General features: G+C 44.5%; 2 long non-coding RNA genes across 2 annotated transcripts in view; one reads left to right on the forward strand and one right to left on the reverse strand.

Moving 5' to 3' along the window:
- Positions 1 to 26455, reverse strand: part of LOC125324239 — an 83375-nt gene extending 56920 nt beyond the window's left edge. Inside the window, exon 1 of the long non-coding RNA XR_007202885.1 lies at positions 26185 to 26455. This is a non-coding gene — a long non-coding RNA (uncharacterized LOC125324239). The remainder of the gene's footprint in view (positions 1 to 26184) is intronic.
- Positions 21198 to 23567, forward strand: LOC125324240. Its single transcript, XR_007202886.1, has 4 exons — positions 21198 to 21425; positions 21712 to 21877; positions 22022 to 22127; positions 22698 to 23567. It is a non-coding gene; the product is annotated as an uncharacterized LOC125324240 (long non-coding RNA).
- Positions 26456 to 27915: the final 1460 nt, after the last annotated feature.

Genomic DNA, 27915 nt, shown 5'->3' on the forward strand with positions numbered 1-27915 from the left:
AGACATCTGAAGGGTCAAACGTGTAAAAAAAACAAAAAAAGGAAGAAGTGTTCAGCTTTTCTCTTCCTCATCTATTCTTTCTCTCAATTCTTACCTATCCTCTGTTCACACAACAGTGGCCAAATCTTCCTATCCTCTCGTTCAGTCTACTATTTTATACTAACATTACTCAGCTGTTTTTGATCCTTGGGTTCAGTGAAGCCTCATCCAACAACAAGGGCTTTTGCCTTCACCTTACCCCAGGTACCCGGGCATGTAGGAGTCCGTCCTGGCTGCAGTCTTAGCTGTCTCTCCAACAAAATGGGCAGCCCTTAACTCTCAGCCCATATAATGGGTTTGGAGCCAGGCTTCTGGGCAAGACTGTCAGCTGGTGTAACTGTGCTGGATGGTAGCTGAAGGTATGGCTCACGGCTGGTCTGAGAATGATTCCTGATTTTCAAGAGCAGCCCCAGTCTGTAGTTTTACCTCTCAGTGGCAGTGCTCAGCTGATATTCAAACATATGAAATGAAAAGGCGTCTCTGAAAATAGCAGGTTCCAGCTAATGTTGCAACACCTTCTAGGGAGAGTTAAAATCAGAGCTGCAGATGCCTATTTCTGAATTCTCCTGCATTTTGTTGTTGCCAGTTCCTGTCTGAGCACCACAGAGTGCTGCTCCTCTTCACTTCTGCTGCCCACAGGGGAAAGCCCTCAGAGGGCAGATGTCAGATCCTGTCAATACATGAGAGAGGGATGCAGGGATGAACTGTGTGGGATGGCAGCCTGCATAACCTCCCTGTCTTCACAGCGATCAGGAACTGAAGAGCAGAGGAGGAAGAAAGGCTAGGGCGAGTAAAGTGAAGCATTAAATAGCACTTGCTGGATCTCTGCTTGGCAGGGATTCACATATCCCTGTTTCTAAGTCTTCTTTTCCTAGGGAAGGCTAGATATGAGGAGGCTGGAGGAAGTACAGATGAACTGGCGGGTGCAAAATAGACAACACCTACCACAGGTTCCTGTGCCCCATGCAGAAGTGAGGGACTCTACAGAACTCCCAGCAGGAAGGAAAACTGGGTCTCAGCACCTGGCCTGCCAAGTTCCTAGAAGACATGCATGCAGTGATGGCATAAATATCCTGTCCAGGATCCCACGTACAACATTTGGGATCAGCTGTATTGAACAGCCCCACCAATCCCTTGCAATCCTTAGCACAGGGCAGCCCTCTCCCCTTGCCCAAGAGGGGTTTGCTTCTACCTTGCTTTCCTCCCTCCTGGGAGAAAGGCTGATCACCATGACCCTGCACTTCTCATCTTCTTAATGAATAAAGGAAGAAGCAAAAATTCATGGTGCAAGAGAGCACTCACTTGAAGTCCTTATGCCAGGGCTCTCTAGGATTGTTGCTAGAGCAGAGAGTAATTCCTTCTGGTGGGAATTACTGGCTGAAATGTTGTGGTCTGCTTTATACCAGGAGCCATGCCAGACAGCAAAGTTGGAATTAGAAAGGTCCCAGGACAAGCTCAGTCTACCACAACCACAGCAAGATGGTTAGTTCTGACTGGTCTCCAGAGCATCCACCACACAGCCCATGGCCGCAAAATGCTCTCCAGGGCCCTGTAACAAGCCTGAGACCAACAGCAGAGAACAAAAGCCACAGCTTTTGTGTGCCACAGGAAGAGAGCAGTAGCAACCACAGGCAGCCCCAGTGTCCTCAGTGCCTCCTGTAAAACTCCTAGATGAGATTTGGAAATTGGCCATGCCTCGCATTACAAAGGCTAAAGGGAAAAATCCAGTGTCCAGTGGTACCTCCCCATTTGACCTAAAGGGGCAATTGCAGAGGTCAGCTTGACCCAGGAGCATGAGCAAGACACACAAGACAGGACAATGTAAAGACCATCCTGCCACTAAAACAATCTTCTCATTCACTTTAGACGCTATTCTGAGCTTCTACTGATGAGGAAAGGAGACCTGGGAGACAAATTGTCCTGTAAGTTGGGGAAAAAAAAATCTTTAGCAGCTTTTTCTTTGCCTTTCTCTCTGGGATTAGAAAGAATACATGTCTGATGGAGGCCTGTTTATTTGCCAGGGAATTAGGGCATTTTGTGCCTCCCTTTATTCGTATGAAAAGATAATGACCTTCTGGTGGGAAGATCCAAGCATTGCCAAGAAATATGTTTTGGAATCTTTTCAGAGTCAGTGAGTTAGGGACAAACAAATTCCCTGGAGAATAAAAGGGCAGAAAGAGATATATGACCCTGGACTTCAGTTTAGGCTTGACAAATTCTTTGGATCTGTGAATCTGTGCTGTAATCAAGGGCGTTTGCCTTCTCTTTGACCCAAGAGAAGACATTAGCAGCATGGGCACCACAGCACCCAGCCATGCAGTGGGGTGTGTCTGAAAAGCATCACTGTATTTTGTACACACATCCTCATCTGGAGTGAAATTAGGTAGTTCAGGCACTCCCATACCTGGCAACATGGCTCCAAGACAGCTGCAAAACCCATGCAGAAGCTCTTTGGTGCTTGACTGTCACTGAACTCTGACTTGCTGTGACTCCCAGGTAGTTCATACACAGCTTCCACAAGTCTGCATGAGCTGTGGACACACCCTTCCACTGTAGCACGGGCACAGCTTGCCAACACCATTCACAGCCCCACAGTCATCCTGGCCTGGGGGAGTTCACAGAGTGTCTAACCCTGAGACTGGCTGGGCTTTCTGCTGCTCCTTGCCATCCTCAGGAAGTCCTGCTCAGATCCTAGTTCAGGGTCCATCTCTGGATGCAAGGGTTGCCCAGAGATTCATGTGCTGTTCTCCCATAGGGACCGTGAACTTACATTTAAATTACAAGAGGCATCTGTTTCCCCATCAGCACTCACAGTTGACATTTTCACTCCTGCAGGTTTCCAAAGTGCAGCTGAGAGTGTAGGTAATCACAATGGACAATGGTTCTGTCTTTAACAGACCATGGCCTGGGCTGCTTCCTGGAGAAGCATATGGCTCAGCACACTTTTGCTTCCAGGGATCCCCAGAGATCTCAGGGACCTGCTGGAAATGTCAGTCATTCCCTGAAATTCAGCCTGCAGGCTCACCACAGGAAGTGAAGTTATTTTGTTCAGCATCCTTATCCAGCATTTGCACATGGAAGTAGAGGACAGTTCATGATGGACTTGCCCCCTGCCTTTGGTCAAAGAACAAAGGCCAAGCAAGTAATACCAGGTTATTGCAGTGAGTGAGTGACACATAATCAACTGTAAAGAGGTGTAAGGATTATATCCTGGGAGACCTGGGCTGCCTCAGTTCCTCACCAATTGCTTTCACTCACAGCCCATTTTAAAAGCTTTACAAGCTCTCAGCAGTCACAGATCAGTTAGCTAAACTCTCTTTTCTGAACTTTTTCCTGTTATCTTTGGACACCTGTGTCTGTGAAATTGCCTATTAGCAGTTTGCAGAGCGATTTAGGTAATCTCAGAAGAGTACATGTGAATCTAATGGCCAGATATAATGCCTTGACAGATCAATAAGGCACACTGCAACTCCACAGAGTCTAGACTTCCTGGGGCTGGGTGGAGGGATTTTTATAGTCACCAAAAAGTTATGTCTGTGTTTGTGCAAGAGGGAAAGAAGAGAAGCAGAGAAAGGGTGATGTACTCAGATACAAAATATTTTGAAGAGCCTGAAGAAGTTTTGGATTGGATCGAGACATCCTAGAGGGCCATTGTAGTTGCTTCTTCTCTCTCATTTCAGAGGAACTATATTTCTGGGAAGCTGAAAGGCTTTCTAGATCCAGGCTGAGTGGGTATAGGAATCTGGACGTACATGTGCATAAGGCTGTGTTGCAAGCACCTAGGCATGCATGCCGCACTGATGTCCCTGGGACAAAGGGGGTTTGTAGATGTGTGATTCGGACCACAGCATGCAGAGGTACCTGACGATTCAGAGGTGACTGATGAATACCTGCACCACCTGTGTGTACTTCAGCAGAGAAGAGAGCCCATAACACACTAACAGGCACATCTTTTGTCTCTCTGCTGCCTATCCCAGCAAAAGATCATGCCCATTTCTGTAAATAAACTCTGATAAGGGCCTAGCCCACAGCTGGTGTAATAGAAGACCATGCAGCGGTGCTAATTTGCAGCAGCTGAGAATTCGCCTCAGTGTCTCCCAGCCCAAAACAAAACTCTATAAAAAGAGTATATATATCTATAAAAAGATGGTTTCTCAAGTTCAACTGTAGTGCAAAAAGCCCTGTTCCTATAAGAGGTGACTAACAGGGTGACTTGCAGCAGCAATGCTCCTGCAAATGCTCCCCAGAGATGGTATCAGGCCTACACTCCAGTCTTCTCCCCCCTCTCCTCTCCTGCAGTCCAGGTGCAGCTGACCATGACATGCTGATGGTAATTCTGGCAGCATTTTGACCCAATGGATTTGCTCTGGCCAGCCCTAGAAAAATGAGTCTGAGAAATTCTCTGCACACGCAGAAAACTGTCCCTGCAGACATCTGAAAGTTGTGTCTTTCTTGTAATATTTTCTGTTTTCCTCGCCTCCCTCGCTTGTTCCCATCATATTTTCCCAGTAGCTCCCAACCAGAGGTTTGCCACAATGTACATCAGAAGATGATATGCCTCTTTGTGGCGGAAAATCCTGGCAGCTCTACTGTCTATAGAAAGCTTGGTTTGGTCTATCTCTGCCTTGGCACAAATCACTTATTTGCTCTGCTTCTGCAGACCCTACAAAGCTTCATGCTTTACCCTCCAAGTCACTCAGTGTACACTTAGCACCAGGGATGAAAGAGGCTTCAGGAAATAGCATGCTGAGAAGTGAGGCCTCCCAGGACTCCAATCAACCCCCCTGAAGGGGAGAAGCCTAGGGCTAGAGAACAAATTCTAATTATAACAGACCTGCAGTCATTCCCAATTATGTCAAGCTCTTCAATGAGGAATTAAACAAGTTATAAAATGGGTGCACTGTCTTATTCTTCCCTCTAGCATTAACAGTGGGATGTTGTAAAAAAATGGCCATATCTAAACAATGTGTGAAGGGAACATTAACGTGGCATGTGACTGACAGAAGAAAACAATACTAGTGTAATAGACACATCCTTTCTTGCTCCAGGGGCATGATTTACTACTGAATTACAGTAGGTTTAGGCAACAATAACACCTCAGACTGAAGTGGGGATAATTCTTATGTGAAGCCAACAAAAGCCTAAGAAAATCTGGTTGCCGGAATCTGGAAAACTGCAAAGATCCCAATGTGAAGTAAAAGAAGAATTTGTGCTTAAGATCACGGGTCACTGATTATGTTACCAGCAAGTAAGTTGGTCAGTTTGTACCTTTGGATCAAGGCTGAGGAACTTTCTAGGATGCAGAACTTGAAAGTGTACCTCAAACATAATTTTCATGCTCAGAATCAAAACTGCTGGGAAAAAAAATATCGTGGTTAAATTATAATAAAATCATAGTTGTCCACTGCAGGCTGAGAATTCATTAAACCAGTAAAAAATTAGCACCACAGAGGTGAAATGGGACAGGTCATAATTGCATGAGCACAGATTGAGTCCTGCAGTCTCAACAACTGTTTCTCCAGAAGTCTTCGCTAGCACTTTGACATCTGCACATTTCGGTGTGAAGGTCTTTGGGTTAACCGTACATGGATGATACCTCCCTCCCTGTAGCCTGATTCCTTCACTGCCTTCTCCATTAAATGCAGTAATTTCCACCCATGCAAAGTGGGTGGCATTTTACACTTACTTCGATTTCTCTTCACTCAGGTGTAAATGGCTGCAAGAGGTGCAAAACAGAGTAGAGCTAGGGAAAGAATAAGAAATATAGACTTTGAGATGGTTATTTCTCTCCATAAAATCTGCATCTCGCCTCTAGCATTGTAGCTGGAATATGACTGAGAAAGTGAATTGTTGCAGTGGGGATCCTGCAACACGCATATATCAAACCAGGAGTCCCGTGGAAAGGAAATATATACGGACAGACAGTTTCTTGCTAGCTGTTTCAGAGAGATGTTTATTTCTCCAGCCGCATGGCCGGGGCTCTGCCCAGGAACTGTCCCAGTCACGGGACCAAGGGTCCTTCTGCCCGCGCAGGGAACACAAACCAACCAATGGGAACGAGGCTGAGCAGGGACAGCGAAACCCCGTGTCTGTGCCCTCAGGGCCCCTCTCCCAGGGCTACACGGCAGGGGAGGGACCCCAACAGTGAATATTTCTAGAATTCTGTAAGAATATTCCTAGTAGTTCAATGTGGTTTTGTGCAGTATTTAGCACAGTAGAATGATAATAAACAATATTTGTAACACTGTGCCCAAAAGAACTTCTGAATGTGATTTGCGAAGTGATACTGAAGAGATTCAAAAAGGCAAAGAATCCAGGCCGAGGAAAATGTCTCACATGTGAGCAAAAAACAGAGCACGGGATTACAATGGAAAAAATTGTAGTACTTTAACTGCAGTAGCAACAGCAAACTGCAAAGGATGGAGCACTTTGCTTTACATACATCAAACCTTTTTGCAGTTAACCTCTTCTACCAACTGTCAATTAGAGGGATTACTCACCTCTGCTCACATATGGATTTCACATAGTCTTCCCTCTCAGGCACCTTTTACCGTGTGAAGTATTTCACAGAGCTGTGCAACTGACAACATACAAGTTTGCAGTGAAACTTTTTCTTTTTTGACAGTGAAGAATGTCTCAAAAGGCTATTAAAGCTTTTCTTTTTAGTCTCTTAAGTGGGAGCAGACAAACCTTGACAACACACTATGTGTTGTAACAACAGGGCACTGAGCATTACCCTACCCGCACACCTGAGTGACTCTGATATCCAGGGGGCTGCATTGACATACTGCGCCTTCTGCAGCTCCCTTCCAGACCACAAAATGCCTGGGTCAGAATGTGGCCCACTGGGTCTGCACTGTCCTGCACCATCATGTGCTCTCCCCCTGCCCGGTACCGGGTGCATGCATGGGAGTCATTGTTCCTTCTACTTCCACTATTTCTACTGTCAAAGGAAATGTCTAATGGATGTCCACAGGAATCAAAGTGTTTGAGATGCTTTGGACTTGATATTGGGGCAAATTCTTTTGCTGCAGTGCAACTTTTAGGGTGTCTTTAAAACATTTCTTATCCAGACAAGAGGTTGCAATGAATAAGAAGTTACTTGGGGGAGAAAGGGTCTGCTATGACAGCTTAATCAAACTGAAACCTGTCCCTAGCTGCCCTTCCTTCCCAGGCGACTCACAGGGATTATGGGGTGGATTCAATATTTTGTCCATAAATTGCTCCCTGGAGACAGCTTAGGGCAGCTTATGTGCGGAGTCAGGCATCCTGTGCCTGCAAGGGCTCGACCCTCCTGCATGTGGGCAGTGTGTGATGGGTCACAACTGAGCAAGGTGCCTCGGCACACAGCTTCCTGCCTCCAGCGGGTCACCCAGCTGGCTGGGAACACTGCACACACCTGCTGCCTTCATTTGCACAGAAATATTAAGGTATTTATCTATAAAACCTATATAGGACCAGATTTATCTTTCAGGTTTGCATGGCCTACTAATTAAGGCCAGAAGGGACTATCAGACAGACTGTTGGTCTGGCACCTTGTGTATATATCACAGGTCATTTAATTTTAACCGCTTTTCCCTGCACTGAACCCAAGAGCTTGTGTATTTAAAAGACAGTTCAGCCTTGATCTGGAGCCATAAAAACATGGAGAATCCATCACATTCATCAGTCATCCTCTCTGTTAAAGAGGTGAGCCTTCTGTCAGGTGGATTGCTCTGGCTTTGATTCCTAGCCATTGTTTCTCATTTTGTCTTGCATTGCCAGGATAAGTAAGCCTTTAGGGTCTGCCATTTTAGTCCTGTAAATTTACTTATAAATTTTAATTCAGGCACTATTCCATCTCTTTTCTGACAAGTTAACCTCTGAGTCTCTTCCTGCAAAGCATTTCCTCCCGTCTGTGAAACATTTTCTAGCTGCTTTCTCCACACTCTAATTTTTAAAACATTAATTTTAAAACTTGGGCAGTAAAAGTATACACTTTTCTGTTTGGGTTTCCCACATGTTAAGAGGTATGAATTATACTCCCCCACTTCCTCTGTTCTAATCACCTGAATCACATATCAGCTTTTCCATTCTTTCACTTCAGCCAAATGTCAGGCTAAGCAGCACTGAGAAGCACAACTCATCCACTCCTCTTTTTGGGGCTACTGGCATAAAAGTAGCCTTTGCCCTGTTTCACAGGGGAATTCCAGACACTGGAAATTGCTCAGCATTGATACTGGTGGGCCTGTGACCCCTGCAGCCAGGTCCTTTACAGTCCTGGTCTGTAACTTCCCTGAAGGTGTGGATATAAAAATTTTTCTCTCTCTTAAATGTTTTTCAACAGTCACTCTGCTTACTAATGGAAATATTTTCTCATTTAAAAAGAGGTTATAAATTATTTGTTTCCAACCGCAAGACAGAAATATTTATCCAGCGCATCCGTCTTTTCCCATCACTGATGACTTCCTCATCCCACCTAATCACATATCCCATCACCAGAGGTTCTCTTCTTTCCCTAGGAGCAAACTGTTTTGGTTTTAATGATCTTTTCTTTCCTGATATCTTTCATTACCCTAAGTAATTTCCTGCATTTCATGCCTCTCAGTTACTATTTTTTGAAGTCTCTCTCCTTGTTTTTCCTCTTGTTATACACCAGAGAGAAGAGAATACTTCTACATATGGCTTTCACCTCACCTCTGATCCAGCATTTGAGGTCTTTTATCATCTTCTGGGGTTTAAAATGTTCAGACACAGGGAATCATGACTAAAAATAATAATATTCTGTTCAGAGGACTACAAAGGATGCGAATCATAATCAGACTGACTACTTATATTCAATTATTTCTATTATTGCAATATTGCTTACTGTTTTTAATCATTTGATGTTGAATAATTTTAATTTTCAGTATTTTCATTTTTCTCCTCAGTACTTTCATTTTTCTCAGCTGAACCTTGACTTTCTGAAATAGTTAATTCTAGCTCAAAATGCCACTCTGTCATTTTTGGTCACACCCCCTGCTAACACCCAATTACCCATGGGCTAGAACAAACTTGCCACCCTTGTTTAAGGGAATAAAACCTCCTCAATCAGTGAAATAAGGCTGTCAGTGCCACATGTGTGCAACGAGGCGATACTCAAATGTGGGGTGTTTTCCTCTTAGGGCTCTGAGGATGCTGTGAAGCCAGGGGAGCACCCCACGGATGTCCATTAGGAGACAGCCTGGCAGACAGGCCATGGACAGGAGCAGGCCAGCCAGACACACTGGGGCAGCCCTGGCCACTGGCATGGGGCACCTCCCAGGGCCTGTGGCCAGGCAGAGCAGGGCTGTGGGGAACTGGAGCCCAGTGTTGCTGACAGCATTGCTGGGGCTGACAGCCCTGGGGGCTGACACAGCTTCCTGGGATATGGCAAGGTGGGGCACATAGCCTGCCCAGAACACAATTTTATTCTTTTATAACAACAGTTGATTACAGTAATTAACAGAGCATTGCTTCCCGATGGGCTGGATCGCGGAGCGGCGAATCACACTACAACAGCAGTGATGCCACGGCAAGCTGCACTAGCCCGGGCTGTGAGAGCATCACAGAGCCTCCTTGGCAACATCCAAACATCAAGTTGCTTAATTTTCACTGGAGTGAGTTAAAAATGGTTCGGTAGACTCCTGGTAGACGAGAGTGTTTATTTTTGGCTTGGATGACCAAGCCTCAATGGTCAAGATGCCTTAGCCAATCTTTCCGAAATAGTGGGGAATTCCAGGCTTGAGGGGTTTGCTTAGAGTCATCTCTGGTGCTCCCTGTTTTTAGAAATTTCTGCTCAATCAGTCCTGTGAGGAAAGGCTGGCGCAGCCAAGTGCTTTTTCAGGAATAAACCAGCCATTACCACAACACATGCCATGCAAGCCCTGAGGCCACAGGGCTTTGTTTTGAAATCAGAAATGAAATAGGCACATTTTAGATTAAATTAAAAACCAAAACAAAACACGTGTACAAACCCCAAATTTCCACATCAGCAAATGATTCATTCCTTGTTTATAAAAGAAGCATTTCTGAAGACTCATGGAGGTGATTCTGTTTCAGCATAATTTTGTTTAATCAGGTTTTGAATTAATTAACATAATTAGTCACTATGGGGGGATAACTCAGACTGATTTTATGGAACCTTTTGTTGTGCTGGTTCAGGTCTTACAGCTTGATTTAAACATGACTGGAGGGGCTTATTAACACGAGTGATTAATGCTGCATAAAATTGATTGCAAACTAATTTTAGCTGCAAAACCACATTTCTACAAACTTTCATCATGAGTAACTACTGTGACTTTGGACTAAAACTGGTTTGGCTTAGGTTGAACAGCAGCAGTGGCACTGGTGGACTGCAGGCCTCACCACCAGGAATGGCAGAATCCACGCTGGCTCACACTGCTAAAAAGCCTTGAGCCAAATGGCATCACTGTGAAGGAACAACATCTTCCCTGCAGAAAAATCCAGCAAAACCTTTTCAGCAACTGAGAAATCAGTGTGTAGTTTTTATCATGGAATCATAGAACGGCTAGGGTTGAAATGGACCTTAAAGGTCATCTGGTTCCCATCCCCACTGCCATGGGGACATGGACACCTCCCACTAGACCAGGTTGCTCAGAGATCCATCCAACCTGGCCTTGAACACTTCCACATACGGAGGATCCACAGCTTCTCTGGACAACCTGTTTTATTAGTTGACTTCTCTACTTAAGTTTTTTTTTCACTGCTCACATTCCCTCTTCTACAACACTAAACACAGAAAAGGCCTAGCCTTGAAAATTTCCACTCTTAACTTTCCTTATAAATAAAGGCAAAATAATTTCAAAAGTTGGCAGGCTGCTAAGCTGTCATGTGAATGAAAGTGTATGCAGAATGCATTTATAAATGTGTGCAATGCTTGGAAAGAATGTGACAGATCCTAACAGGGGAAGCCACAATAAGTAGTACCTGAGCCTACAAAGGGTCCCTGCCAATGGACCTATTTCAGAAATAAGTAACTATGGAAAGTGTCTGGCACTCTGCATTGATCTCTTTATTCATTTATATTTTTCTATTAATAATAGTACCATCAAAATACAATAAAAATCTAATTTGAATAGCGTAGCCCTGGGTGCTGTTAAGTAAAGCAGATGTGAAGTTTCTAAACAAGACATCCTTGAGGTTTGGCTTTGAAAAGAAGGAAGACATTTCACACAGCCAATGACATCTAATTTTTTCAAAGGCTTAGCTCGACATTTCCAAGAAAAACAGTTCTTACAGATGAAAGGCTGCACAAGAAGAAATGTCATGTGGAAAGGAAGGGTTTGGATTTGGGGGTTTATTTTCATAAAAAGGAAAAAGCGAGGATGGTGGAAGGAAACAAAAACATCAGACTTAAAAATTAGGAAATATGTAGCATGTCTCCATAATGTCTGGCATAAAATTATCACAAAAATGTATTCATTCATGTCCCTGAAATCTGCTCCTCCAGCAGAAAAGATACTCCTCCTTTTCCAATAAATTATTTGTAAACCTCCCTGTCTAGTAAATGAAGGTGGGTTGTTGGTTTTTTTCTTTTTTTCCCTTTTATGCTAGTTCAAGACAATGGGCCTTGCTGCCACATAAATCAAGGGCAAAGTAGCAGGAAAAGTGCTGGCACTCTGTGCTGGTAGAGCTTCTGCCCAGACACCCAAAACTACACACAAGAAAGTCAGTGAGGAGAGCGCAAGCTTGCGAGCCAACAGGCTCACTTGGGCAGCCCACCTCCAGGTGCCAAGGCCTGGATATCTTCCTCTGGCTGTGGGAATGTGTATGCATGTGTGGGGTGCCCAGCTGGGTCACTCACAACAGTACCAACAGGAAACTCCGTACATTTATTTGCACTGGGAGAGAAGGAGGAAGAGCTGAAAGGATCAGCTCCCTAAGCACTTGCCAAGCCATCCATGAGTGCCATGTGCTGTCTGCCTTTCGCATTAGATCAATTAAAACCAGGGCTGGATGAATATTATTTGCCAAATACATTATTTAGCAAATGCTGATCTTCCTTACTGAATATGCTATTTGACTGATAATTTCTGCAGTAGCCTACGAGCTCTAGCACCATTCAAATACTATTAGCTGAATAATTTATGAGATGAACAAGGACAAAATGCACTGAATGATGTATTCAAAGAAAAAGTGCTTTCATTATTTGGTTAGGTCTAATTAGATCCTCTTTTTGGCTAGATTACACACATATATGCACTTGCTTAGGCAGACATACACACAGGCACATGCTCACATACGCAGAGAGCCAGATTCGGGAGGCAGAGCAGATTAGCACCACTTTACCTCAATGATTTTTCGCTTGAGGCCCACTGGCACTTTCCAGTTCAGAAGAAAGCTTCATAAATAGACTGAAACAGTGAGTCCAAGTCAGACATTTTGAATGTGAAGCTGGATTCTCCCTGCAAAATGCAGGGTGACATGCAATGGGTCAGGAAAAAAGGAGCTGATGATTCATCTAGCTGTTGATTTTAGGAAAATTTGAGAAGAAGCAGGAACATAAAAGATACTGCCTCAAGTGGATCACAAGTCTCCCATCTTTGACAGAATGCATGTAAAGAAAGAGACTGTTGAATGTGTTGATTTGCAACCATGAACTTTCTTATTCCATGGTTAAGTGTGTGCAGAGAGGGTAATCAGAAGGGAAAGATGGCAGATATTTTGTGGCAACAGGAAAAAAGACCCCTGCACCATGATTTCAGGACCACTTCACCAGCAGGCAGGTTAGTCCCTAACCAACAAAAGAACCAGACCATGTTCATATGCTGCAGAATGGCTTTTTCCCCCCACCTTCCTGAAGTACTTCCAGATACTCCCTTGTAACTGCAATTATTCTTATCTTTAGGACACGTTACGCATGAAGTACCAGGGCAAGGAGAAGCTTCACTGACCACAGTGAGCTGTTAGATAAAGACATAGTGGCATCTTCTATTGGTCACCTGATTTTTTACAGCTAATTTGGGGGCAGGTATTTCAGGTAAAGTGTCAGCTTTAATTCACAGCCCCTTCAAAGCAACTCTCATATGAAGCCATGTAACCTCTCAGAGTCTGGTACCTCCAGGTCAGGGCTGAGGGCAGCAGAAAGATTTTACTGGGAGTGCAGCTGTTTGCACCATAACTAACCACATGGATAAACAAAGGGCTATAATTTAACTAAGATAACCTTTGCGATAACCTTACAAATGCTGACATAAACCATATGCACTGCCCAAACCCAGACAGGCAAAGACAAACCTTACATAAACTCACAAACTTCATAAAATTTACACGGTGGCGTATCCAGGAGCATTTATAACAGGGAAGGATCCCACATTCAGTCCTAGATTTTAAACCCCCTGTAGCACAGGGAATAGAAGGTCATCTCCAATAACATGAGACTTGTATCAAATGAGAAAAGTAGCCAAAGCAGACTTGAAGGCATTGTGTACCTCAAAGAAAAAAGCTTTCCTGTTTGTTGTCTGCATCTGCTGTTTAGATAGCTGGACAAGATAAATGCAAGCAAATCAAAATGCAAAGATAAAACGGAAACCTCTAATTGGTCATCTTGAAGGACAAAGCTGCATTTTCCATCGTTAATTTGCTCCCAATTATTTTTTTCTCATGGTTCTATTTTTGTAGAGCTCCCAGAGCGGCTCTAATGGTAGAGAAAGAGTAACAGAGATAATTGGGAACATCCTGAATAACCTAATTCCAGAGTCCTTACGGTATGACAAGACACCTAAGGGATGTCTCCAGGACAATGTCAGCCAGCATGAAAGGCTGTGGCAAAGGCATTAGAGTGAGGTGACTCTGTTTAAAAGCTTGTTGGCACTTCCAGTTAATAAAAGTCACTTGGGAAGTATTTTCTTTTATGTCTGACAGGTTTCTCTTTTTGCCCTTTATATATGATGTGTTACCATGAGTGCAGTTCATCCACTGATTAATCATCCTGTCTGTTCTGTTCGTAGTGCATGGATAGCATCGTTTTGTGCGTAGGACTTAAAGACCTGGGTTTCAGAGAATATCAGTGTCCAGAGGCAGGGCTCAGGAGTGGAAAGATGACACCATAGTTAGGCATCTTGCTTAGGAGTTGGCATAGGAGGTTTCTGCTCCTCCTCCAGCACGGGTAACCACACAGGTATGTGAACACAGCAGGAGCATACAATCAAGTGCAGTCATAGCCCAGGGATGCCAGCCAGAGCATCTCACATCAAAGAGCATTGACAGTGGTGTGGTCAGACGCAGGGAACAGGGTTGTGGGCATCCCATAGTTGTCATCTGTTATGCGTCCAGTACCACTTCATCCCAATGCCTCCTTGGGAGAGGAACAAGATTTCGTTTTGCTGGGTGCTTTCTGAAAATACACACTGACACAGCTGTGAAGTGCCTGGATCCACTTCAATGGGGGAACATGCCAGTTAATAAGAGCAATCTGGGATGACAAATGGTTGGTCCAGGCTGTCCTCAAAACATGGTCCTAACTGTCCCATCAGGGTGCTCAGTTCTGAAAACTAGCACCAATAAATTAAAGGAAATAGTATTAATTTTAAATTCCCTGACCTGAAAAGCAAATACTAAAGTCACAGGCTGCTATTACCATCAGTACCTGCAGGAACTGGCCATAACAAACATGTTCAGCAAAGGTAGGGGCGGGAAAGACTATTTCTTCCAGTATTTACTGCGCCTTCTGGCCAGCGTCCTCTTGCAGCACTGAGCGAGGACGATGCTATGTCAGCTCCAGGGCGAGATACTCCCTTCTGTCACAGTTCCCGGACCATGTTAGGGTACAGCACATTGCCTGGACCCCTTCTTTAATAAATGTTTTCAATTTTACAGATGAGAACGTGTACTTTAGTGCATCACTATGTGGAGTGCCAAGTCAGGTCAGAGCTTGATGCTTGATTATTTTGTCATAAAGCAAAAGCACTAAAAACTTTAGGCTTGGATAACTAATCACAGCCCTTTTTTAAAGGAATTTATTTAAATGAGCATCAAAATGAAAGTGACAGCAGTGGCAGCAAGTAAATTACCACTGCCTAATTGGACCCAAAGAGAGTTTGGGGCCTGAAATGTCCTTTCAAGTAGATTGGCAGAGAAACGAAAAGTGTACTAGACACATGAACATTGACTTTACGAGTCCTTAAATTTCTTGGTTGTTAGCTAGTCCCTGAAGCACAAAAAGTATTATATTTTTCCCTGCTTCTGTTCCCATGTTCATAAGATTTGCCGTTGGAGACCTTTATTTATCATTAAATTGGAAAACAAACTTGATAGAAACTCTTTGTTGAGCTTGTTGAGTTCCTGTTCTGTCCCCCTCCCAGGAACATGGAGCCAGCCCAGTAATTCTGCTGCTCTGTCTCCCAGGCAATCCTGTTCAATGCTGACCAACTCCTTGTTAAAAGAGCTGCAAAAATGCCAAGTACCAGCTGCTGCACTTACAAGTATACCTTGTTCCTTCACACTGAGAGCCAAAAATTTCACAGGGGATCTTGTATAACCTTGCAGAACTGGCCTTCAACTGTACAGTACAGCCAGTACAGCCCTTTGATAACATGCTTTTGGCATCAAAATCAACAAAATGAAAAGCCTTTAATTATTTCACTAGAAGAAAAACTGTCTTCAGCTGGGAGGTAGGGTGAGGTTCACTAGAAAATTGTTTGATTTGGGCTACTAAAAAAATCGAAATTTCCATGGCTTTGAGAATGGGATCCATAACATTTTAAATCACTGTAATCGAATAACTGCTTGAGAATAAACTTCCTTAAGTTAAAGATTGAGGGTTCTGTATGTCTTAAAGGAATTGGTTCTAATTTCAGTTCCTTTGTGGTTTTTAAGAGATAAGTGGAGATAATTCCCCAAAACCCCTCAATGTATGAAGGTCTGGGGCTATCCCATAAGCAGTGTGTGCGCTCAGGAATTAGAAGGGAGGAGCAGCAGGCTGACTGCAATGGCCCAGCCAGATCAGCCCCAGGCAGGGGTCAGAGCCTCATGGGCAGGGACCCTCAGTGTGGCAGGCCTTAGCATCACTGTGTTGCCAAAGTGAACAAGAGCACTCACATGAATGTCCCCCACCCTCCTTATCAATTCTTGCTTAAAGAAAGGTATCTAATTTTCACAAAAACCACTTCACAATAAAAGGTGTGCATTAAAAATGTGAGAAAGGAAAAATATAAATCCAGCCTCTATATTGGATAAGAAAATGAGTCCAAAAAGTTTGAGGATATTGTGGCAGTAAAATTTATCGTACACGATTCAAAACCAAGAAAGTACATGTAAGGCTCTGATGTTTAAAAAAGCCCTGTGACTGAATTACATGAAAAAAAGGTCCAATCGCAGCAGAAAGTTGAGTTAGTTTAACAGAGAAGCTGTCACTTTTAAAGATGTAGAGAGTTCCAAGATCAGATTTGTCATCAGAAGCCAGACTGGTGAAATTTACCTTACTCACTAGCAAAATAGAATATTAAGCATCATGCAAAAGAGAAGCTTTAGAGAAATGCATAATCCTCTTTATATGGAATTTTATTCCAGAAGAGGGTAATTCCGCACATAATTTATTTTTTCCTGTGAATAAATTCGTTAAGCCTGAGAAGGTTTAGTCCCATATGGTGCCATAGTCAGACAGCATGATGTGCAGCTGTGAGGTGTACTAATACGCAGTGGAGATACATCACAATTACATCGAGTCTTCTCAGAAGGCTTGCAAATCCAGTAAGAATGGTAAACTTCAGTCTTTTAACTTCAGTTAACTTAGCTTTGGTTACGGATTTCTCTGGCATTTTAAACTGAAAGGAAGAACCAGAACCAATGTGTGATAAAAAGCTCATTCATTGAAAACTGAATTTAACCCCAAAATCCTATTATGTTGGTGAGTTTGCAGTACAGCTCAAATGTAGGAAATTCCCCACACCCACAAAATCAGGCTTTGGGGTGAAGAGCGTAGAGCTGAAAAAAGCAAGATAATACATGTACTTACTCACTGGAACCTATGAGCAAGCATAACAGCTACAATATTTGGGCTGTTTTTCGCTACAAGTTTTGCAGGGTACAGGGACTCCTGTGTCTGTTTAAACAGAAATCTGTGACCTGTACCTGACCTACCCTCACACTACCCCCAGCATGCGTGGAGAGCAAGTGACCTTCTCTGCTGCTCCAGTGCAAATTGTTAAAGATTGTTGTTGTCTCTCGGGAAGTCTTCAGGCATGCTTTGCTATTCCTAGTGAAATACGCTGTGGCTTTACCATTGATCACCAGAGGGCAAAAAGGAAAATTTCATCCCTCTGGAAAAAACTGCTCTCCTGCAATTTTCTTTTTTATTTATAGGTGTGTGTTCTTTCATCTGATTTACTGAAATAATTCTGGTTTTCTTTGTGAAATGCTTTTATTCAATAAAATTTAGTCCTCTTTCAGCCTCTTTTCTGTTTGCTTGGCCTTGATTTTATTGCTCTGCTGGCTGGCAGCAAGGTCTGAACTCCCTGTGCAGTCTCTCCCTGTGCAGTGAAACACTCAAACATATACTTTGAGGTATTATGGCATAATGCTGCTTGAGCTTGACAAGGACGTCCTGTGCCAAGCTGAGGGGCTGCATCAGGTATCTGTTGGATTTAGCAAGGTTACTTCACCGAAAGCATTACAGGCAAAGGAGGCTTCTTCTAGCTGGGCTAAGCATGGAGAGTAAATATGCTCTGAAGATCATGAAAATGGTTTTACACACCAGCTTGCACCCTGCAGGGCAGAGAAGTCCTGGGCCAAGGCAGAGGCACAGCCAGCCCCATATCCTGGCCATGAGCTGTCCAGGTGCAGGCACTTTGGGGAGACATGAAGGATGCACACAATCCACGCAGGCAACGTGTCCAGGCTACAGCCACAGTGACTGCGGGATCTACTGAGCTGGTGGTTGTATCCAAGTCATTGAGCATCCAGGCCAGCCATTGCATCCAGGCCAGCATTCTGCTGGAGAAACTGGATGCTCATGGCTTGAAAGGGTGCACACGTTGCTGGGTAGAAAATCAGCTGAATGGCTGGGCCCAGAGAGTGGTGGTGAATTTAAATCCAGCTGGGGGCTGGTCACTGGTGCTGTCCCCAGGGCTCAATGTTGGGGTCAGGCCTGTTTACCTTCATCAGTAACCTGGTCTAGGGGATCAAGTACACCCTCAGCAAATTCACAGATGACACCAAGCAGGATGGGAGTGTTGATCTACTGGAGGGTAGGAAAGCTCTGCAGAGGGATCTGGACAGGCTGGATCCATGGGCTGAGGCCAACTGCGTGAGGTTCAACGAGGTGAAGTGCTGTGTCTTACCCTTGGGTCACAACAACCCCATGCAATGCTGTGGGCTGGGGGCAGAGTGGCTGGAAAGCTGCCCAGTGGGAAAGTACCTGGGGCAGCTGGTCAACAGCAGCTGAATGTGAGCCAGCAGTGTGCCCATGTGGCCAGGAAGGACAATGGCATCCTGGCCTGTATTAACAATAACGTGGCCAGCAGGACCAGGGAAGTGATTGTTCCCCTGTACTTGGCACTGGTGAGGTCACACCTCGACTCCTGTATTCAGTTTTGGGCCCCTCACTGCAAAAAGGACATTGAAGTGCTGGAGTTTGTCAAGAGAAGGGCAACAGAGCTGGTGAAGGGTCTGGAAAGTAAGTCGTATGAGGAGCAGTTTAGGGAGCTGTAGGTGTTTAGCCTGGAGAAAAGGCTCATAGTGGACCTTAATACTCCCTGTAATTCCTGAAAGGAGGGTATAGCCAGGTGGGGGTTGGTCCCTTCTCCAAAGTCACAAATGGTAGGGCAAGAGGAAATAGCCTCAAGTTGCATCAGGGAGGTTTAGACTGGGTATTAGGAAAAATTTCTTCACTGAAAGCACGGTCAAGAATTGGAACAGATTGCTCAGGGAAGCGGTGGAATCACCATCCCTGAAAGTGCTCAAAAGGTGTGTGGATCTGGTTTAGTGGTGAACATGTTTAATGGCTGGGCCAGATGATCTTGAATATCTATTCCAGTCTAAAAAATTGTACGATTCTCTGCTTATTAAGCACAGTCTGAACATTAATCATGTTGCCCTGTTTCAGTCAGGGTGCTACATGTGGCCCTCTCATAGTTAATCTTCTTGTGCTGCTATAGGAAAGGGAACACGTGCTTGACACCAACAGCGCAGCCCTTGGGTACAATTAAACATCAGGAACTACTCAAACATTTGTAAGGTTTCCTTTTTATGCACATCTGTTTGTTGACCTTTGGGAGTGAGACCCTTTCGTGGCCAGTTTTCAGTGATAAGAAGCTGCTATCACAAAAAGCCACTGTCACAGCTGGCGCAACACCACAGACAGAGCAGGGAGACCGAATTGTTGCTGGAAGGGTTTTGTCCCAGCCTGCATGGGGCAGTGCAGGGAAGTTTGCTTTCCTGTCACCCTTGTTTTATCTGTTCAGTGGGTAAATAAAGGGCTTCAATCTCTGCAGCTGCAAGCTCAGCAGCTTTCTCTACCACGCATCATTCACTCAAAGATAAAAACAATTGTGGAGAGTCCCAGATCTCTGGTGCAAGCTGTTATTTGATTTATTTATTGGCACTAGGTTCTAAAACACGGTAGGTGCTTTTCTGCAGATAGGAGACACAATTCCCAGGCTTTGAAGGGCTCACAGAAAAGATGCAGCATCCATAAAGAACACTAATACAGAAACAGAGAGACAGAAAGAAAACTTGCAACATTAGATTAAGTAACTGTTTATGGTTGTTACACAAGTTTTGGTTGTTTAGACCCAGAGTTGCATAGACACACACATGTATTCCTCACACATGTACCCATTTACTGAATATCTCATACATATAAACAATGGAATCAAGACTCACAGACTTATTCAAAGGGAGTTAGGAAAAATCAGGCATCTCCTGGCCAAGGTACCGTATGTAATCACATCTCTAAACAATTACAGTGCTCAAAATAGTATAAATGCCTGCAATACAGTCTCTGCAGAAAGTAATTGAGGTGCAAGGGACTGAACAAGCACTGCTCTAAATAACAAACATGTCTTCCATTGCCCCATGAGCAGAGTCTGCATGTGGAAGAGCAGATCACTGCTCAGAGAGCAGACTCGTGTGTGGGGAAGGTGTGCAAAGCACCAGCCAACTGCAGCCACTGCTTGCTGAGTTACTTCTGATGAAGCTTCTGCTCTGCAGACAGTCCCATTTTGTAACAGTGACTTTACCATGACTGGCTCACCTGCATTATCTCAACCAGCTCCTCTACTAAGTCTGGTTATGACTCAGTGCATTGGCTGCCTGATTTTAATCCCTGCCCAGCACTGCAACAGCAAAGGGTGCCCTCCTGCCTCTCTCCCTGGAAGGAGTTGCCATGGTGGATGTGAACTTTTCCTAATGCCAAAGCATTTTGGCAAGGGTTTCTTCTGGCCTTTACTTTGTGTTGTTGCATTTTCAAGAATCCAGAAGAGAGTAGGTGCTCTTTAATTAAAAAAAAAAAGGCAAGAAATTAATAATATTATAGGAAGTGATGTAAAAAATTAAATGGGTGTCCAGTTTCTCATCTAAGTGGACAAGTGGTGTCAAAGAGGTGTTTGAGGTTATTTCTCAAGGGTCATGACACTAGCTGCAATCACTGAGAAGGCAGTCTGAGTTACAGGCTATTGTTTAAGACTTTGGACCATGTAATTGTTTCCTTTCTTCCTGAGATTAAAGATAGAAAAGCAATACTGTCTTTTTAGACAAGAGTAATCAACATTCAAAGCCTTTTCTGCCACTTGGACAGAAAGGCCAGACTTTTAATGACTAGATCCTGTAAGTGGATGAGAAGACATGCTGCTCTGCCCTGTCAAAATGCCAGAGTCATGGCACTGCTGACCATTTCCAGCCTATGGACCAAGTGACTGAACACGAGGTAAGGATGTCAAATCCTAAGGTAAGAGTGCAGCCATACAAATTTTTCTGAGCCATTTTTGTGGTTCGCTCAAGTGAAAGCCTTAGAGGCGTCTCTGAGGTTTGTGGCTTTTGCCTGAGAGCAAATGCACATTCGTCACTTCGACTTAATATTCAGGCTGCGTTTGCTCTTGCTCCCCCACTGCCCCCCCTTTCCTGGAGGCTGAGGTCACACAGCAAGCAGTGACTCCCGGCGCCTGACACCAGTGAGCACCTTGCACTGACTCAGCCAGGAGCAGCTCCAACTGGAACTCCAGGGCAGAGGGGAAAACAGCAGGGAGGGTGAGAGACACTCCTCCAGCACTATTCAGCACTACCATCTTTCATCAGCCAAGCACTTCACTTCCTCCCCCTTGAAGTGAGCTCAGTGTCAGTGAAGTCAGAGGGAGCTGTGCCTTTGGCCTCAGTGGGGAGCAGGATTTGGCCTGAAGCTGCAAAACTGCCACCTGAAATTTTAACCAAAGGTAAATATACCAAGCCCTCCAGTATCTTAGTTTCACACTGACTTCTGACATCTTCTTGCTGAAACTGGATGACACCCATCCTGGCCACCACTGGACCCCTGAATCTCCTCCTCATCACCTTCCCTCCTCATCCTTTTACATCCCTCCTGCAAACAGCAGAGCCTGCACTGCCCGCCAGACCCACAGCTCGGGGCCTGCTGTGGGGCTCAGCCCTTGTGATAGCACACATGCCCATTTTCCAGACCATTTCAAGGATTTAACCTTTCCTTTCTTCTCTTATTCCCAGATTTTTCTCCAGGACTTTGTCATTTGGAGTCTGGATTACCTCTGCACCCTGGTTCCCAGCAGCTGTAGCCTTTTCTGCTGCAAGTTCTCCTAGAAGGTTCTTGTCCTGCCTTGCCGATGGGAATGCCTTACCCCACTTTGAATGTCCCACCACTGTACCACCAAAGGTTGGTAGTGACACGGCTGTGCGTTGGTGCTCTGTATGACTGACCTCCCTCTTTGTTGTGCAAATGACAAAGTTTTCTTCTAAGTAGCTTCTTCTAAATAGCTCACATTTCGTCATTTTATTTCCTTTCTGGTCTCTTTATCAGAGCAGGAGAAATTAAGACAGAGGAGTGTCCATAACAAGGTGCCCTTGCTCTTCTGCAGCTCTCCCTGTACTGGAACTCCTGCCTGCTGGATATGGGAAGGCACGAGGTGAGCTCAGTGTTGCCCCACTCCATCTTTACACATGCAAGCGTCTGTGTGACCTCTCTTTACAGCACATCCCAGTGTGGCTTGGCAGGAACTGCAGTTTCTTTCCCACTCCACATTCATCACACCCTGTAGAATGCACACTGTGTACCTCGTGTTACTGGGGCAGCTATACAGCAGCACAGCCCCCTTTCCCTTAACTACACTGGCTGCTGTACCCACCTCTGGACCTGGCACAGTATTCACAGAGACTCTCAATCACTTATGACTCTTCTCAGCACCATTTCTCGCACAACAGAGTCACTAGCTCTGCAAAAAAATCATGACAATGCGTTACCACCATGCAGTTGGTTTCCCTCTGCAGGCAAATGCACCCAGGTGCCCAAGGAGCACGGTTCTCCTGAACTTCTCATTTCCCTCTTGCATTTTACCTTGCTGCCGCATGTTCTCTTTATCCATCATCCATTTCTGCCCTTTGCCCTTATTACCTCAGCTCCTTCAGCCCTCTCCATCTACCCTGATCGTGTAATGGCTGTAAAATAACATTACTGAAGGGTTAGTTTCCTTCTGCAGATAACCTGTCCGTAGTTCAGCTGAGTCAAATTTTGGCCTGACAGTGAGGACTTGAGTGAAAGCCTGGAGAAAAAGACCTGCAGGAAGAACAGGTCATGATCAGCAATCTACTGTCAGTCTTCAGACATTTCTATGAGCTTCAATGGAAGTTAAAGGCCCGTTGCAGATACGCCTTTCTGAAGATGTTTCCTACAGTACAATACTTTTAAATTTTAAAAGAAAAATACTGCTCTGCAGAAAATAACCCTTCATGTGGCACAAAACACAATTCTGAGCAACAACCAGATCTGCAGATGTTTGATTCTTTTGCACAATATCTTACATCACCTTCCTCAGTTCTCTAGAAAATGCACAATGAAATACAAGCAAGTATATAATTTTATTTTTGTTGTGAAGCAATTCTTCTCATGAAAGATAGGAACTCCGGAGAGTACTTCAGACTGTCTTTTATAGTTTCTGTAACTATAACTAAAACAGGTTTTCAACATAAATCAGAGTGATATGACTATTTACAAATCTTATACAGTGCGTTTTTGTTCTTTCTGTGCAAAATTCTTACAGGATCCAATAGGAAATTAGTCTTTTACATTCAGCTTCAAAGACAACATTCTCATTTATAGCAAACATTCTCATTTCTTGAAAAAAAAAAGAAAAATATGAGAGCAGGTGATGGTGAAGGAAGCTGGGAGACTTGGGGTATTTGGGAGTTTTCCCTCTGTGCAACACACACACTGTGGTGAGGCTGTGAAACCATTTCATTATGAGGTGCCAACAGAAGTGCATGTTCCAGATTTACCCAGCTGGGTCACTGGAAGCCAGGGAGCAAATCCCCAGGTTATGCTGCATAGACTTTTACATGTGGCTGGTGTAGCCTGGCTTCCATCACTCTGATGGGAGAAAGGGTTGGCGACTCAGATATTGCAGAGAGGGAGAAGCACACATCATTAAAGGGTCTCTCAGATCAGCTTTGCTGCACTGTCCCACCCAGGGGCCCTGTGCTCTCTAGGTGAGTGATAAGGCAGGCATGTTTTGAAAAAGGTGGCTGTGATGGTACAAACATCCTCTGGCTGCTCCTCCCCTGCAGGGGTGAAGTCTCACTGCAGGCATGCATAGCCACCATGAGAAAGGGGAATGTGGGGGCCACACAGCCTGGGCTTGGGTGGAGGAGCTGCCCAGCTGGTTCCTGCAACAGGGACTGAGAGAGAGCCTGTCTCACAAAGCTGAAGCACAACACTTTCTGGAAATGCATGACCACAAGATGAACTGGGAAGAGCTGTCAGCAGCAAGAAAGGCAAGAGGAGGTGGGGCTGTTTGACTTGGCTCTGGAATACTGGCAAACAGAAGGAAATGTCAGCAAATGTAAAAATGTCACTCTTAAAACAGTAATGGACATTGCTGCTCCCTCTTTCATCAGAAATCCCAAGCACTTGGAGGAATGATAAGAAGAACATTGTTTAATCCACCAGAAGCAGGCAGACAAATGCGAACCACAGCATGGGCAATCTGGACACAGAAACACCTCAGATATCAGTGCAGAGACCACAAGAAAACACTATAAACACCAGTCTGACCTTCATTTTCAACAACCAGCAGCAAGAGAATTTGAGACATGCAAAAAAGTAGAATGCAATTTTTGGGTCTAGCCCAAAAGAGTCTCTTCAGAGAGAAGGATCAGGAATTTTATTATTGGTTTCTGTGGGGCAGTAAGACATAACGTTCTCCAAGCTATCCACATTTAATGTGGAAAAGTATTTTGCTGTCACTGGTTGATGGAATTGCACTTCAGCAGAACAACAATCAGCTGTCCTAAAGGTTTTGTTTTCTTGCTTTTTAGACCATATTGATCCTCTTCCCAAAATCATACTCTCAGGCTTGACTGCTGCACGTGGTGAAAGCTACAGCATGGAAATGTCAAAAGTGTCTCTGTGAAAGACCTGCTCTGAAACTGTGCCCAGGCACCACTTTACCAGCAAGTGCCATTCCCGCCCATCCAGTTGCCAGGATACCTGGGGGTGCTGAGAACCTGCTGCTCCTTCTGGAGCTCGCTCAAAGGGGCTCTGGGGCAGTGACAGTACCACTGACAGGACAGCGTGCCATGGCACAGCTGCTCCCTGTCCCCTGGCCTGCAGCACACAGCACATACTGCATTTGGCTGCCACCTGTGTGGAAGCAAAAAACTTTTGAGCACCCTCAGTTTGCTGTACCCAGAAGGGAAGTCTCCCTGCATTGTGGATGCTCAGCTGTTCTGAAAAACAAATGCACAGCCAGGAAAGCACATACATTCTTTTTCATGTGTTTTTTCCTTCAGACAGGGCCTATGGATGTTTCAGATCCAGTAGATGTGACATTTTGTGACAGGACCAGAATTGAGACATACAGCTAGCATGCACTTGTTAGAGATAGCCGTACTCCTGGCCATGTGAAAGAGCTAATATTCAGAGCTATTATTCTGGCAGGGAGCACAGAGGCAGCTTGCACCTCTGAGAGATATTCTTAGAGAGCAAGGAGTTTATATGCTGTTTACACTTGAAAGGATTTTCTTTGCAGCCTCCACAAATACAAGCCTGCATAAGTATGAAGGGTTGAGAAGTAGCTGTATGAATCTTCAATGATGAAAGATGCTAGGCTGGCATCCTCTGAAGTTTGCCAGCCAGACTCATTCAGGCCTTTTCCTTGCTTTGTTCCTGCTCCCCATATATCTTGCACTGCATGATTTATTTATTAAGAATATTATGTTTCATTCAGTATATACACAGAGAGTGCTGAAAAAGGGGAAGGCTGCTCCCCGCTGTTGTGTCTGCAGCTTGCTGTTAGGACAAATGCACGTAAGCAGAAAAGCTATGTGAGCAAAGTGTCAGACAATAAAGTTCTATTAGAGAAAAAGCAATGCCATTGTGCACATTGAAATCAATGCTAATAGCTTCCTTGGAAAGAGCTTGCAAGGTAAATGCTCCTGAGAAGTGCCTAGCAGACATCCTGGCTCACAGGAGCGGGCTATATTCTTTAGGGCTCCCAGGAACTTACTGATAATACTTGGATGACACAAGCAGAGGTTTCTTGTTTACTGAGCTAGAGAAGAATATCTGTTCCAAAGTTTTCAGTGCTCATAATTTAGTTATGAATCTTATAATATTCTTTTTTTTCCTTCCCTCAAAGTCCATTCAGTTGAATTCCTGTGAATTCTGGTATCAGAGTCAGGGCTTTCCTTTCTTGGAAGGAGGAAGTGTGCATTTCTCATGTTTTGTGGGGGAAATCTTTAAAGGATGACCCATAAGCTAAAAAAACCCAACCAAAAAAACCCCAAACAAGTGCACAAAACAAATCAAGTAAAATCCAATAATCACCTTCATCTGACAAGACTGAAGCAATATACACACACCATTTAGTCTGTATGAAGCAACTGATGGAGCTCTAATCTGCACATCACAATCACTCTGGTTCAGAATAGCAAAAACTATTTGAAATTATTGAAAAGATTACTCCAAACCTTTGTTTTGCTTCAGCTCATTTTCCCATTGAACATCTAGGTGCAACTTGAGGTTTTGTCTCCTGCACCTACCCTCCAACCTGCTGAGGTTTCCGTGGTGCTGGCCTGTGGCAGCCTGGTTCTCCCCCTTGCCATTCCGGTCCTGCTCCCGCTGCTGCCTCCCAGCTGGAAGTACTGGCAGCCGTGCCAAGGGATGGTCCTCTCCAAGAGAGGGAAAGCTGAAATAGGAGTGCCAAGCCTGGCAGAGCAACAAACAAGGACAAAATGCCAAGGGGCCCAAATTCATTCCTCTCAGGGGTAGAACACTAGTGCTCTGATTGGCATCTTTAAAAATGTCATGCACTATTGAACTCCTGGTAACCAAAGCATCTGATGGAGGGACATGAAAGATGTCACCACCGTGTGCCTTTTAACTTCTTCAAGGTTCCCTAAAACATGATATAAATGTCCCTTTAAGTGCAGCAGAAAAGTTTTCTTTGGTCGTTCTGCAGGGCTGGAGGGACTCCAGATTTCACAAGTTTATTATCTTACTTTCATGCACTATTAATTTTCTGTAGAATAGAGGTGCTGGAAAAAAAGCACAAAAGCACTATTACATATTCTGAAAAGATGGTTTTGTATGCTGGGAATGGGCTTAGTACAACAAAACAGTCTCTGGTGCCCTGCGACCATGGCTCCTGGTGCTCTGGAAATTTGGATAGACTAAAAAATGGGGATTTTGACACACTGGTCTGCACAGTCTCATCAAAAAACTTGTCCTCTACCTAGATCTTTCATGTCAAGGGAGGCTGTGTTTTCCTCAGGGTCCATAAGAGTGGGCCCAGCTCTGTCTCCTAGTCCTTTGGGCAGGGTTCATGACAGCTTCCCTGGGTAATCATCAAGAATATTTAATTATTATTCCCTGGTGGCATCATATCCTACTGCTTGGAAAATGATTATTTCTGATGGATTAAGGCAGTTAGACATCTAATAGCAGAGAACTGTGCTCTCTCACTTTGCAGCACCAGCAGAATTTTGCCTTGTGAGTTAGAACTATGTCTGCACTCAAGGACTAAGGAATTGTCTCAAGGACAATACAGGAATACCTGAAAAATTCTGGAGTCTGCACATAATGCAGGTCCCAGAGGCCTTAGCCTCCTCAGCAGAGTGAGGTTTGCCAAAACACATCATCTGCTGCTGGTGGATAGACAGCAATGGCAAAAAGCAGTGGAGTCCCATTCCGGCTGTTCGACTAGACAGTTTGGGAGCAGGAATTGTAGTAACATGATTTAGCCTTCAGCCACCACCTCTTGAACTGCTGGCTGATGCCCATGACTGTCATCCAGAAAAAAACATAGCAGTGCATTACTCAGTTAGTGTTGATGAGCCTTGAGTAATCAAAATTTTCAAGACAATTAGGTTGTCTCCATTTCTGGGCTTGTACCACAGCATCCTGCCTCTACAGAAATGAACCACAGTCTTTTCCTGTGTTATCCATGGCCTTTCCAGCTTATTCTGTAAAGACATCAACAGTGTGGCAGGCAAAAACACTCTCTGACTCCCGTTTAGATAGTGCTGTGTTCCTAAATTATAGTCTTCAGGTCTGTATCCAGATTAGTAAGCAGAGAGATCAAGGACTGCTCTCTGGCACTGAGGACAAGGTCCCAATGCAGCCCACGCTTGCCTGGGCAAACTCCCCTTTCTAGGATAGCAAACTGCCTGTTGGGAATGACCTGGGACATCCATATCCTA

The sequence above is a fragment of the Corvus hawaiiensis genome, chromosome 3 (assembly GCF_020740725.1).
Source record: "Corvus hawaiiensis isolate bCorHaw1 chromosome 3, bCorHaw1.pri.cur, whole genome shotgun sequence".
In the NCBI taxonomy this organism is placed as follows: Eukaryota; Metazoa; Chordata; class Aves; order Passeriformes; family Corvidae; genus Corvus; species Corvus hawaiiensis.